Below are 13,025 nucleotides of genomic sequence, written 5' to 3' on the forward strand. Positions count from 1 at the left end.
TTTCTGGAGGATCGAACTCAATTTCCCCAGCATCTATCATATCTTGTATTTTATTTTTCAGGGCCCAGTAGTGATCTGCATCATGTCCTGGACAGTTTGAGTGATAGGCATATGTTGCATCAGGGCGATAACTCGGAGAGGAAGTGTTGACATTCTTTGGAGGATCTTTTAATGTGATCAGATATGCTTTTAGCAAATGTTGCAATGCCTGCGAGATTGGCATGTTGATTCTGGTGAAATTTCTTCCTGGCGCATCTGGTCGACGCGTATAGTTTAGCTGTTGATCTTTTTGAGGCGCAGATGCGGAGATCAGAACTGCCCCTACAGATTGGTGTTGCTCATTTTTGTGACCTTTCTGAATTTGCATTGTATTGACCTCATTTCTCCCGCTGATGGGCCTTTTTGTAGTACCAGAGGAGGAGCCTATTTGAATTTTTCCATTTTGAATGCCACTTTCGACACGTTCTCCGGTCAATATCAAGTCAGTGAAACCTGATGATGAGCTTCCCAGCAAATGACTATAGAAAGGGCCAGTTAAAGTGCCCATGAACATGTCGACTAGCTCGCGATCAGATAAGGGTGGTTGAACCCTTCCATCCATATCTCTCCACTTTTGTGCATATCCTTTGAAACTTTCTTTTGGTGCCATGGACATGCCCCTTAGTTGAGTACGGGTTGGTGCAAGATCAGCATTGTATTGGTACTGTTTGTAAAAAGCAGCAGCTAATTCTTCCCAAGTATGAACCTTGGTATTTTCCAACTGGTAGTACCACTCGAGTTGTGTACTCCATAGACTTTCTTGGAAGAAGTGAATCCACAATTTGCTATCTGCTGTATGAGGTTGTATCTTCCTCACATAGGATCTCAGATGTAGTTTTGGGCAAGACACTCCATCATATTTTGCAAAGACAGGAACTTTGAATTTTGGAGGGATAACAACATCCGAGATGAGTCCCAGATCACTGAAATCTAAGCCAGGTATTTTTTGTATCTCCATAGCTTTCATACGTTCTTCCAGCTGTTGGTACTTGTCATCATCCGGTTCGTCCCCAGAATGATCATCTTCTTCATTGGAAGAGAGAGAGGGTTTAGCAGAACCCTGGTTGCTGTGATTGTCTCCTTGTTCATCATCACGGACTGTTTCAGGGATCGGTGGCTTTTTGGACTTTTTGACTGGGATTTTGATCTTCCTTTTCAGGTGACTCAAGCCTACAGATCCTTTGGGCTTCTTTTTCTTCTTGATTATCAGGGCTTTCAGTTCTTGTTGCCCCTTTGCCAGTTCCAGAATTGCCACTTGAACTTGGGCATTCTGTGCTTCGAGATTCTTGATGCTCATTTCAGATTCCATCTCTTCTAACTGAAATAAACAGCGAGAAGATGAGAAATCCGTCATGTGAACCTTTTATGCAATGTGTATGAATGGATGCAATGTATATGCAATGTATATGAAATGCAATGTATGTGAATGCAATGTATCTGAAATGTTTTCAAGGATCTTAGAGTTTAGATTTGTTAAAACACAGAAGAAACAAACATTAGTTAAACAATTTATTTCTTTTTCTTGCTTTTTTTTTCTTTTTGCCTCATTTGGGCTTACAGAACAGAAATAAAGGAAATAAATGATCCCTCAGGTCTCCCATGGACGCTTTCTCTTTGCCCCCAGGAATGTGTTGATCTGCTGTTCTTCTTGAAGCTGTTCGGTGAGCTCCAATATCCTTCTCTCATAGTCTTGACAGTGTGCTTTGAAGGTGTCTCTTTCCTCTTTGAGTTGAACCCAAGATTTTTGCAACTCTTCTAGGTCAGTTGGCATATCCGGGTGTAGAATAACTTGAGGTTCGTCTCCTTCGACCTCTGGCTCAATAGTCACAGGTAGAACAGTGGGATATGGCATGATGAGTTTATGAGCATGAGTACGGACCCATCTGAGGTAAGATTCCATAGGAATAGAATTCCATTGCCCTAGAGTTTTGCTTTCTATTCTATAGACACTGCCCCATGCATGTATAAACCTTCGTCGGTGTCTATGGGAATCATTCTCGTAATCAAACACAATGCCACGGATAATCATGTCATGAGGACCGTTGCTCCTTGCATATCCGAATTGGCGTAAAGCTAAAGAGGGATTGTAGGTGATGCCCCCTTTGATGCCAAGGAGTGGCACATTAGGGTAGTTTCCACAATGATCAATGATAGTAATGTCTCTTTGAAAGAAGTTGTTCCACCGGATATCTGAATGAGACAAAGACATAATCCTGCGAGACCATTGCATTCTTTGTTTATTTCTCAACACTGATCGGGGAAGATGAAATGTAAACCACCTAGCCAGTAGTGGTATACAGCACATAAGAGTTCCTCGTTTCTTCATGGTACGAGTGTGTAGAGAATGTAAAATGTCTCCCAGCAATGTTGGTACCGGGTTACGGGTTAGGAAAAGGTTGATGATGTGTACACTTATGAACTGGTCGGGATTAGGGAATAAAACCAACCCATAGATCAAAAGGGCCATAACCTCCTCAAAAGCTGGATAACTTTTGTTTTCTAGCAGTAATCGAGCCTTTTCCAATAAGAACTTAGCAAGCAAACCCTTAACTCCACTTTTTGTTTCCCAATTGGACTCGATTTCTGATTTTCGCAAATGTAAAGCAGCAGCAATGACTTCAGGTTTTGGAATCCTTTCTAAACTAGTGAAAGGTAATTGATCTCGAATAGGTAATCCAATTAGCTCAGAGAACTCTTCCAAAGTGGGTACTAACTGGTAATCTGGAAAGGTAAAGCAATGATGTTCAGGGTCAAAGAACTGGAACAGGACCCGTATCATGTCTTCTTCAAATTTTGAGGTAACCAAATGGAGTAGGTGACCACGCCTTTCGGTGAATTGAACATTCCTGGGAAATTCTGATACTAAGTCTTTTAGTTCAGATGGTACCGTTGAGATGCTGATTCGGATGTAATCTCTGGTGGCGGGAGCCATTACTTGTAAAATAAACAAAGGTAAACTCTTTGATCCTTGAAGTGTTTAGTGTGAAAATGATATGCTTATGATGCAAACATGTGGCATACAAAAACAAATCAAACAATAGCCTTAGGTTTAAAGGCTTGCATGCAGCTGATAGGTGATACCCTTCCCACTGAAGTTTAGTTGGTTAAAACCTGTCCTGGAATAGCATTCGGGTTCTATGATCCTTGGAGGTAACATCTCAATACGGCGCTCGAACGGCCGATCAAAATATTCCTCGAGGATAACTAACTTCGATCAATTTCAAAGCTAGCCACTTAATAGGCCACAAGTCAAGTTCAACTAAAAAGGTTCTAAGAAAAATTAGTGTTTAATGACATTTCGGAAGCCTAATATACTCCTTGATCGTTTTCAAGGGATATCAGTATAAACCAAAGTATCGCACTAACGATGACTACCAGATCAACCGTATCGGTACATGCCGTACAGTTTCCTTGGTCTATTGTCATATACTTAAGGTATCTCGAGATTCGGGTTAGAATCTTTCACACAAGCAAAATACCTAAACAAACCTTTGAAAAATAGAGAAATCAAGTCAAACAATTGAAAACATCGAAGTGACCTATTCTCTTAAGGTAACCCCTTTTGAAAACATTTTGTTTTTTGAAAGTATTTGAATTCCCCAGCAGAGTCGCCAGTTCTGTGGACCTCCGTTTTCGGCCATACCTCTCGCGGAGAGATACGTGAACTGACTGTTTTTATTGTTTCTGCTTTCGCATTTTTGAAAATTCAGAGAGTCGCCACCGACCTTTTATTTTATCCAATTAAGGAAAGGTTTATAAAAGACACAGAAAAAAGACCTTTAAGAAATTCTGGGTAAGGGGGTAGGTTATACAAAGGGAAGGTGTTAGCACCCTTTGTATCCATGGTTATCCATGGGCTCTTAATTTGCTTAGCTCACTTGTTTTCAATTGCTCTGAAATACTTGCATGTGAATTGAAATACCTTTGTAAATTGAATTTGTAATGATCCTTGCGCGGATGTATACAAAGTGTTTTTTTTTATCTTTCGAAAGATGTTTTTTTGAAAAAAGAACGTTAACCCCGTAATGATCCTTGTTTGGATATATACAAAGTATTGTCTTTTTGGAAAGTTTATTTTGAAAAACAATAGTGTATGAGAATTTTGTTTGTTTTGATTTGAGCAAGCAAATTAGGAGGTCTACCCTGAGTTGTAAGGTCTTTATCCTATTTCCTTTAAAAATCTATCCTTTCACCGGATATAAACAAAAGGTTCGATTTTGTACTCGAAACAGCAGAATTTGATTTTGATTTCGAAAAGAATGAGAAAGGGGTTACCTTAAGAGGTGCAAGTGTGATTGTGTTTGAATTCAGATATTTTATCTTTTGAAGTTAGTGATCTAACGGTTCAATTTTATCTCTGACATACACGCAGTTTATATGTGCTGGAATTTAAAATGCGGAAATGTAAAATGCGGAAAGTAAATCTACGCTATTACATCGATTTGCAGGAAATGTAAACTATGCCTATTTACATGAATTTAGCAACCTATACATTTATCTAGGAATTTTAAATAGCAAGAAAATAAAGACATGTTTTTGGATTTTTTATGATTTATTTTAATTATGATTAATGCATGATTAATTAAAATAAAATGAGGAAAAAGGATGAAAATAAAATTTAAACCTAAAATTTAAGTTCAAAATATGTTCAAAATGTTTGTTAATTAATTTTAAAAAAACAAAACTAATTTTTTTTGAGTTTTTGAAATTGATTAGAAATTTATTAAGTTAATTAATATATAATTATACAAATAATTACACAAAAAATTAAAACTTGAAGAGAAAATTATTCAAAATATGTACAAAAATTAGTTTATAATATATAAACAATATTTAATATAAAGAACAATTTTTTTATGATTTTTTGATTGGTTGAAATAATTAAAAAGCAAATATATAAATATATACCAATTAATTATGCAAAATATTTAAATTATGAAGAAAAATAAAATATTTTTATATCAGAAAATAATATATTATTTTAGCAACCTAAAAATATTTTTTTGTATTTTTTGGATTTTTAAAACTATTTTTAATTAATTTAACCAAGAAATTAAAATAAAATAGAAAATAAAAGGATAATAATCAGGTGTGATGGTTTATGAGGGAACATGGTGTGGTTGCGTGTTGTGATGCGTTGGATTGAAAATTTAATGAGATCTGATGGCTCAGATTTTGAGGCACATGGCATAATGATAGGACTGCACGCACTGAATCAGAGATTTTTTTAAAAAACGCGCGCGCTATATCCAATGAGGTGAAGACACCTCATCGTCTTCAACCTCCAGCCAGCATCTTTAACAGCGTTTTTGTAATAAAAGCGCTGTAATAGATACTTCCTAAACCTGCAAAATAGCGAATAGGGTCAAACGTGAAAATAAATTTGGCGCGACATGTTCATTTGATTCGTCTAGTCCATACGAATTCAATGGTACCACTTAGAACCTTTGATTTTGCCTATTTCATAAAGCCCTAATTTTAAAATTATGAACCCTAAAATGGTGGTTCTTCGTATGAGTGTCCAAACTTCAATTAAGTTTCCAGAAATGACTAGGACCTCAATCTAAACACAAATATATGTCTACATCTTGCTAGATATGCGTGTGTTATGAGATATAAGTTGGTTTTAGTTTGAACAAACCGTGGCTTGTGTAGCTCGATTTGTGAGGTTTCAAGACTTAGAAATGATTGGAATATGTTCAGTGATGCTTGAGGAAGGTATTAGAATGTTTAGTTTGTATGGAAAGTGACTGGAATTCAAAATTCGAATTTGAGATTTCTTTGAAAAATTTAAGTGATTACAAGTGTGTTACAAGCAGAATTCTGGCTATGATTTCGTGTCTTTTTGATTGTGAAGTGTTATAGCCTTTATATAGACTATGTTATGCTTAGAATTGAAGCCAAGAAGCCTTTAGTTGCCTTTATTGAATTCTTGATTTTTTTATATTAAAACCTTTGAATTGTTGACCAAGTCTTGCTTCCCTTCAATGCTCTTGCCTTGTACCTCAATCCTCTGCAGAAAATTGAAGATTCTTGGATGACTCATGCTTAGATTGTAAGCTATCCATTATCCATCCATTTTTCCTTTTTATCTAATCTTAAAATAAGATAAAATTAAGCCAAAAATGGATAAAAATGGTATGGGCTTAGTCTTAGTCGTGGGAGGCCCATAATATTATGGCAAACATTTTTGAACCATGAAAACTTGGCCCCATTTGGAAAAAATGCATTTTTGAGCAATGTTGGTTTTATGCACTTTCCCAAAATTTACCCAACTTCAACAAGGTGTAAATCCCTCAATTTTTTTTTATATGAAGGAGATCTTGCACTTTTTGGAAACCAAAAAGAGTCCTCTAACCAATGCCTTTGGTCTCATGTCAAAATGATTTTTGATGCTCCTTGTGTGTCCTTTTGAAAAAAGTGTCTTTTTGTTGACTTTGAAAATGACCTGTAATGTCTTTGTTCATATTTTTCGAATGGTGAATGTGATGACCATGGGATCAATTGCATTTGAAAGATAATTGAATTTCCTTCAAAATGAGCTTTGGTTTGAATTTTTTGGATGAAGGATGAGAGAGTTATGACCAGTCAAAGTTGAGTTGACTTTTCAGGCAAAAACCCTAATTTTGAATCTTAGGGTTTTGTTGATTTTTGATCTTTCCTTGATGAATTATGATCATCCAATGATCAAATGATGAATCCTTTGACAAAATATGGACTTTGACAAAAAATTTCATTTTTGACTGTCTGTTGACTTTTTTGGTCAAACGGGTCGTCTGTTGACTATTTGAGCTGCTGACGGTGCGTCTGAGTGAATTGAAGTCTGAAAATTTGTGTGATGGTACTTTGAGATATATGGATGTCCATGAAATCCATTTGAGGTCTCAAAAACTTGTTTCTCCTGTAAAAACAAGAAAACCCTAGTCAGGGACTGTTTGTGTAGGAGACAGTTAAGCGTACCTGATTTTTGTGCAGTGTTGAGTCTCTGCTAATCATGTGATATTCAGAAGACTTCTAGGACAAAAATCTTGGAATTTTGAATTGTGAAAGATTGATTTGATTGATGGTACAAAACACTGAGAATTGTACTGCCAGCAGTTTGACTGTCAACCGACTGTTCAGGTGTTGATGTAGCAGTTAGAGTGAAAAATCAATAGTCAAAGTTAATTTTCTTTTTGTTTTTTTTGTTTTATGTGAAAAATGAAAGTTTATTTACATGACTTGTTAAAAAACACAGACATAATAAATAACTAATATTTACTATACGCGAGCAACATTACCGATAATAATCCTGAAAATCATTTAATGCACAGAAAAATGAATATTTAACTGGCAGAAAACACACAAAATATTATCTGAATAATTAAGCAACATTATGACAAATAGTAAAACATTTAATACTGACAGTACAAATATTACATACTATATTGAACAGTACGACGAATAAACGGTACATTTAAGAAAAAGAAATACGACAAACTTTAAGAATGACGATTAATAACCCATGCTACAAATAATAACATGTAGATGATTGGGAGTGCAAGCATCCCAGATCCATAGTGTTCCTGGCTATGTAGACAGAAAAAAGACATGATCACCGTAGCAATGGTGATGACCATAAGAAAACACGTTTCCCACCACTTTGCCATTTTGTCGGGGAAGAAGAAAGGATGGATATGTAGTAAGAATTTGAGAGATGAATTAGAATTTGATGTGAGATTTTATGGAAAAATGAGAGGTATTTATAGAATGGAAAGAAGGATAGAGACGTTGGGGAATGAAGTGATTCCGTACAAAAGGAAAATTTGAGTGGAAGTAAGATTTGAAAGAAAGTGTATGATAGTGTTGGGAAAAAGGGAGATGTATAGAATAAAGTTAGGATTTGATTTTTGAAAAAGAGATTTGAATTTTTTTTTGAAAATAATGGAATATAGTACAAAAATTAATGGGAAACAATAGATAATAATAATCTACTTGTTACCAGTACAGTCTGAGTTTCCTGATTCTGCGCCTGCAAAAGATTTAACTCTGTACCAATTGTGTCAGTACTATTTATCTGTAAATAAATAAATAACATGTGTGAAGTAATAAATAGTATTTGGCGTTTGCGTAAGAATAAATTCAACTGCAAGCCAAAATACTGTATAAGAAAAATTCTAAAAACTAAGTATTTCACATGTCAGGATATTTATGAAATAAAAATCCATGATTATATGAGACTCTTAATTTTTAGATTGGAGTTTTCTTGAAAAAAGATGCGGGCAAATTTTGGGGTATAACACGGTGACACCACTATTTTGCATAGTACTTTTATCATCTTGTTCTTTGGTATAAAATGTGTATCCATTTATTGCGTATGCGCTGTGAGAAAACACATGCAAACTTGAACCATATGCCAAACATCTCAACCTTTCTGTTATTGAAGTGGGATCTGAAGAACGCTTTGAATAAATATGATCCTTAAACCATTGTATAAAACTTTGATTGTGCTCTCGTACTATCCAATTTTCATTTCTGTTCTGATTTAACCCTCGGAGTACAACCTTGTGCATTTCAACATATGGCTCAACCTCACTGTCATTGTGCAGAACATACAGATGCACTTGCTCCCGTTCATCTCTTGATACTGTCACAATTTTATTTCCAATTAATTTTTTACCTTCCTTTTTTTCAAAAATATGAGTTTTGGGGAGCCCAACGGATTGAACCTTGAACAAATACTTAATACAAAACTCAACCGCTTCTCAACAATGTATCGTTCAACAATACAACCCTCTGGGCGACTCCGGTTTTTCACGTACCCTTTTAATATTTTCATATTACGTTCAGCAAGGTACATCCATCTCATATAAGCTGGTCCACAAAACTGTGTCTCTTTCACAAGATGAACAACTAGATGTACCATTATGTCAATAAAAGAGGGAGGAAAATACATCTCAAGCTAACATAAGGTAATAACTATTTCATTTTGCAGTGTTGGTAAGACCTCAGGATCGATCACCTTACTACAGATTGACCTAAATAAAAAACACAATTTAGTTATGGCGCTTATTACTTTTTCTGGCAAAATGGAACATATACCTATTGGTAGAAAATGCTCCATTATAACATGACAATCATGTGTCTTTAAACTCTTCAACTTGAGGTCTTTCATCGACACGAGTCTTCTAATATCTAAAGAGTATCCTTCTGGAACTTTTACTTCACTTAGAAACTTGCACAATATTTTTTTCTCCTTTCTAGATAGAGTAAAAGCAGCAGGTGGTAGATATGTTCGTCTTCCTTTCTTCATTGGTCCCAATTCAGTTCTTATTCCCATCTTTAACATGTCCTCTCTTGCATTAACACCATCCTTAGACTTTCCTTTTATATTGAGTAACGTACCAATAACACTTTCGAATACATTTTTTCAATATGCATAACATCGAGAAAATGTCTCACATACAAAGACTTCCAATATGGAAATTCAAAAAAAATCGACCTCTTCTTCCACCCACCTTTGACAACCTTATGTGCAAAAGGCTTGCCAAACTGAGTACTCACATCTTTCACCTTTTCAAAAATTTGATCACCTGTCAATATAGGTGGAGCTCTATGTTGTTCTTCCTTTCCATTGAATGCTTGTCTCCACCCACGGTAGTAATGTTTAGAATGTAAGAATCTACGATGATCGAGAAACAAATTCTTCTGACAAAGGTCCAGTTGCGTCGTATCGGTTCCATCTTCACAAATAGGACACGCTTTTTTACCTTTAATGATGTACCCTGATAGATTTCCGTATGTTGGAAAATCATTAATTGTGCCAAATAACATCGCCCTCAAATTAAAACATTCTTTCCTATATCCATCATAAACCTCCACACCGTTCTCCCACAAAATCTTTAAATCTTCGATCAAAGGTGTCAAGTATACGTCTATGTCATTCCCTAGTTGTTTAGGCCCAAAAATTAACATAGATAACATCATGTACTTACGCTTCATACATAGCCATGGGGGTAGGTTATAAATCATAAGAATCACAGGCCACGTGGTATGTGAGATACTTTGAAGACCATGTGGGTTCATTCCATCAGTAGATAATGCCAATCGAAGGTTTCTTGCTTCTTCTCCAAATTCAAGATAATCACCATCAATTTTCAACCACTATTGTGAATCTTCCGGATGTCGATACTTTCCATCAATAATTATTTCATCTGCATGCCAAGTCAAATGTCTTGCATCGGTTTCACTACGAAACATGCGCCTAAATCTCGGAGTTATAGGAAAATACCATAAGACTTTTGCTGGAGACAATTTTTTCTTATATCGAGATAAACCGCATTTAGGGCACTCATTTAACGATGCATATTTGTTTCGAAACAAAATGCAATCATTTGGACAAGCATGTATCTTATCATAGCTCATGCCAATAGAGCACAACATTTTTTTGGCCTCATAGGTACGATTAGGAAGAACATTACCCTCCGGAAGCATATCTCTCATGAGGGCTAATAACTCTGTGAAACTTTTATCCGACCATCCATTGCTCGCTTTTAAGTTGTACAACTTTAATACCGCAGACAGATTTGTGAATTTACTGCAACCTTTATACACCGATTTCTCTGCATCGCTTACCAACCTCTCAAACATTTTGGGACACTCCTTAAGATCTTTTTAAGTGCTTCTGCAATCTCTTCGACTCGATCACAATCATATGTATCTGTGTCATTATCGTCTGGAGCATAGGTCGTCGTATTACTTTTCTCCCCCGGTTCAACATTCTCGCTAATTTCCTTACCATGATATATCCAACACTTATAACTTTGATCAATCCCATGCGTCAGTAAATGCGATTTCAATCCATCTGCGTCAACCCGACCCCCATAACAACAACCCAAACAAGGACATTTCATTTGACCGGCGTCTTTGACGTGTTCAACAGCAAACTTAACAATTTCCAATACCCCATTCTCGTACTCTTTTGAAAATCGATCGACATTCATCCATTTTTTATCCATGGAATTATCACTAATTAAGGTAAACAAAAACACTAATTAGTACATGCATAAACACATGAAATTTCTATAAACACATGCACATTTGTATGCATGGATAATTAGTACTCACATAATACATGAACAAGACTTTAGCTAACTAGGAAGTGTAGAATACCATAATAGCTAATGCTAACTAACTATACCATAATAGCTAACTAACTATGCCATAATAGCTAACTAGGAAGTGTAGAATCTTTTCAAAGCATCTAGACAATTGTACCAGCTGAATGCTCTACTAGAAGCCTAGACCAAAAGTTTGACAGGTTTCTCATAAACATACTTTTCTCCCCCGTTTCAACATTCTCGCTAATTTCCTCACCATGATATATCCGACACTTATAACTTTGATCAATCCCATGCGTCAATAAATGCGATTTCAATCCATCTGCGTCAACCCGACCCCCATAACAACAACCCAAACAAGGACATTTCATTCGACCGGCGTCTTTGACGTGTTCAACAGCAAACTTAACGAATTCCAATACCCCATTCTCGTACTCTTTTGACAATCGATCGACATTCATCCATTTTTTATCCATGGAATTATCACTAATTAAGGTAAACAAAAATACTAATTAGTACATGCATAAACACATGCATATTTGTATGCATGGATAATTAGTACTCACATAATACATGAACATGACTTTAGCTAACTAGGAAGTGTAGAATACCATAATAGCTAATGCTAACTAACTATACCATAATAGCTAACTAACTATGCCATAATAGCTAACTAGGAAGTGTAGAATCTTTTCAAAGCATCTAGACAACTGTACCAGCTGAATGCTCTACTAGAAGCCTAGACCAAAAGTTTGACAGGTTTCTCATAAACATACTTTTTTCTAACATACTATCAGTGAGAGTTGCCATTTTTGCTAGTCAACCATTGTTTAGCTTTTAATGATTATCATGTGGTGAGGGCTTCCATATAACATAGTCCTTAAGTTTGTCTTTAACATCTTAATATCATGATTGTCAGAAAATTAATCCGAAAATAAATTTAGGGGAGAAAACATATGCTAAAGAATTTTTATTTAGGGGTAAAATGTATATGAGACAAGTTAAAGCAACCAAAATAGAACTAACACATGTTTTTTTTAAGTCATTTGAAAAGAATGAATGAGAAATAATCAAGTCTGTAGAAACAGAGAGGATCGTATATATGTTCATTTCTTCAATTAAGGCCTTGTACCCCAAACATTTGAAACTGAATATTGATTCTAAAGACAAAAAGAGGACCAAAACAAGCCTTTTCACATATGCTGTCTTCAGTAACCATCATTCTTCGAACTCAAACCTTCGAAGGTTAACTTCTTAAACGAAATCTCCAGCCAACACAGTGCTAACAGTGCCAACATAATCAAACCATATAACTAACCTAACAGAATTTCAACTGTTTCCAACTCACTCTTAACAGTCCTAAACTTTTTTTTATTGTTTTGAGAGAGTTTATAAAACAATTTTCATTTTATTTCTACAAAATTTCAAGAATAGTTTATGAATGAACCTGTTCGTAAGGCAATGCAACAACAGAGAGATTCTTCAAAGAAACACCAAAAATACCGGACGAGGAGAATGGAGAACGATAGTAGGAGGAGGACAGCCGGAGGAGGGCGATGGTGGAGGAAGCGAAAAGTTAAATGAAAAAAAACTGAAAATAGAGAAGTTGAAGTTAGCTTCAATATATAAATTTAGTCATTATTTAAAAACCCATAGTCATTGCAAACTAAATATTTTAATATTCATGTTCTTGTAAGTGCTGATGGAGAAGTTAATCCCAACCAGCTCTTACCCTTTTTTGGGTTATAAAAACTTAGAAAGCCCTGGAGCACTTTCAGGAGACCGTATCTTTTATTTAGAACTAACACGCAAAGAATAACAAGAATTTTGAAACGCTGAATAAACAAATTATAATAAGTAAATATAAATGCAAGAGATACTTGTGAA

Source organism: Vicia villosa, unplaced genomic scaffold (genome assembly GCF_029867415.1).
Source record: "Vicia villosa cultivar HV-30 ecotype Madison, WI unplaced genomic scaffold, Vvil1.0 ctg.002370F_1_1, whole genome shotgun sequence".
Lineage (NCBI taxonomy): Eukaryota > Viridiplantae > Streptophyta > Magnoliopsida > Fabales > Fabaceae > Vicia > Vicia villosa.